Raw genomic sequence first — 2,743 nt, 5'->3', positions numbered from 1 at the left:
GGCGGCGCGCGGCCAATCCCTGGGCGCGGTCGCCTCGCATTGGGGAAACCGCAGAGCGGGCTGCAGAGGCCACCAATCGGCGGCGCAGGGCGCTCGCGGCCTCGGCGCGCAGCCCAATAGCGCGGCCGCGCGGGCGGGACCAGACGCCGAGGTCGTGGCCGCGCTAACGGTCGTAGCCCGTGGGCGGGGCTCGCCGCGCGGAGAGCGATTGCCGCGAGGAGCGCCGGGAACGGGGTGCGCGAGGAATGCCGGGAATAGGGGAGCGCGGGGAACGCCGGGAACGAAGCGGGTCACGGGGGATTGCCGGGAATCCAGGAGTACGAGAACGCCAGGAGCACAGGACACTCCCGTGGTCCCCGGGCTCTGGGCGTCTGTAGCCTAGACAGTGCCAGAGAGATTGTCCACACATACATTTTTCTAATTAAAATCATTAAATTTAATCGTTAGGTAAAAAAGGACAAGTATCCTCAATTGTCTAGCATTTTTCCATTTGCTAATACTGTATCAGGAGCCTCAAGAAAGGGAGGATATAAGTGGATAAGGGACCGCTCTTCCTTAGTTAGACCAGAATTCCAGTAAATAAATAAATAAGGAATAGTGGAAATTTTTTTAAAAATCCCATTTGGCAGACAGCACATTAAGACAAAAATCATGGATGCTAAAAAAAAAAATGTTGGGCAAAACTTCGAAACTGGTGGAGGGGGAAGCGGGTTTACAGAGTTGCAGAGTTCCTTCCCCAAGATATTAATTGCAAAGGTTAAATAGTAACTTTGTGGTGGAAAAAACCTGAGACACCACCTTAACCAAGTGATCAAAGTACCAGCAAATGTATACACATCCAAACTTACCAAGTTATACACTGTGAGGGTGTGTTGCCGTGTATATTAACTATACCTCAATAAAAATGAAGAAAAAAAAGCACCAGGCAAGGGACAAATTGTGGATTTCCTGAGCAGGACATGTTATCACTTGCAATTTCTGCCCCAAAGTCAATACCTCTATATACATAATCATGAAGAAAGACTGGGCAAACCCAAATGAGCGACATTCTACCAAAAAGCAAAGTGTCAAGATCATGCAAGTCAAGGACAGATTGAGGAACCATCTTTGATTAAAGGAGACACAACAAATTGTGATGTGGGATGCGAATCCTAGATTGGAACCTGGCTTAGGAAACAGATATTAGTGGGACAACTGATAAAATTCAAATAAGGTCTGTATATCAGTTAATAGTATTCTATCAATGATAATTTCCTGGTTCTAATCATTTTTCTGTGGTTAGGTAAATTGTTAACATTTGGGGGCAATGGTTGAGGGATATTGGATTTATTTGTTCTATTTTTTCAAGTTTGTAGCAAGTTAAAATCATTTCAGAACAAAAAGTTTAATAAAGGCCAGGAGAGGGAGTGATGTAGGCGAGGAAGCTGGAAGCCTACTCAGGCCCTTCCATCCCTCCCTTCCCCTTTCTGTTTACCTGGCTGACTCAGTGGTCAACACTTGTTACCTCACAGTGGCACCGAGCCCCATGAGGGTCTGGTTCCTGGACTTAGCCAGCTGCTGGCCTTGGCCCAGGGCAGTCAGAGCCCATGTGACTTGACAAACCACCATTCAGTCATAGCCACCTCCCCATACTTGGTTGCTTGCTGAGCTGGGGGCCACACCTGCCCTTAATCCGACTTGAGACCTCAGACCTGCACCTTACAGCCAGCTTTCCTCAAGGGTGGGGACCAACTGGGTGCAAGGACCGTCACCACAGGACCTCCCCCACAATCCTCACCTGGCTCCAGCCTTCAAGTCACAAAGATTGATACCTGGAAGCTGGGAACTCCAGCCCAATTTAGGGGAGGAAACTTCCCTCTGGGCTTGTGTTTCCACCTCGACCTGGCTCACCTATAAGCCAGGTCTCTGCTGAAGAGCCTGGATGATGCCATCTGCTGGCACCTCAACCAAGCGGTCATGGTTACCAGCAAATGTGTACACATCCAAGCTGTGAACTCTGAGAAAAAAAGACACCTACTAAGAAGGGATCCTGGTAGTTGACTGGGCTCAAATTTTCAAAAACAGAGCCCCACAGCCATTTCTGCCCAGGGGACTCACACAAACTGCACTTCACAGAGAAGACATCACTCAACTGCCTGCCTCTGCGCTGAACTGCCTACCTGCACTATTTCTGCCATCTGAACCAGCCCTTATGATGGAGTTCCTGGAATCCTGTTTCAACCAATAGGACTGAGGCTTTCCCTGTCCAACTGGAGCTGTGCAGCTCCAGCCAATCAGAGTGGCTCTATTCTAACCAAACAGAAGTGCTTTTTGGACCAAACTACAAGGATGTGGAGTTCTCATTTGCATGAGGATGGACCAATCAGAGACGAGGGATGGGGGCTTCTGTCCATATAAGCCAGCTCCCCTATGTCTCAGAGAGTGCACTTTTGCTTTCCATCAAAAACATCAAAAACTTAATACTGTGTTTCGTTGGCTGAACTGAAGCACCAAGGATGACTTGCAGGGCAGAGCGAAGCTGTTAGCTGGAGAGAGGCTGGCCCCAGAGTTCTACAGCTATGCTTTTTTCACAGCCATGCTGTATCACAATTGAGCAGTTTTGCGCTGAATAGTTTCTTTCTTCACTGCACCCCAAACTGGGGATTCCTGTTGACACTGAATTGGTGGCAATAACCATCAGTTGACAAAACATATCTAACGATGGGGTTGTAAGGGGTCCCTGCGGGCAGAAGGCGAGGAGCCC

The sequence above is a fragment of the Desmodus rotundus genome, chromosome 7 (genome assembly GCF_022682495.2).
Source record: "Desmodus rotundus isolate HL8 chromosome 7, HLdesRot8A.1, whole genome shotgun sequence".
In the NCBI taxonomy this organism is placed as follows: Eukaryota; Metazoa; Chordata; class Mammalia; order Chiroptera; family Phyllostomidae; genus Desmodus; species Desmodus rotundus.
The sequence above is the reverse complement of the archived record's forward strand: the minus strand, read 5'-3'. Positions refer to the sequence as shown.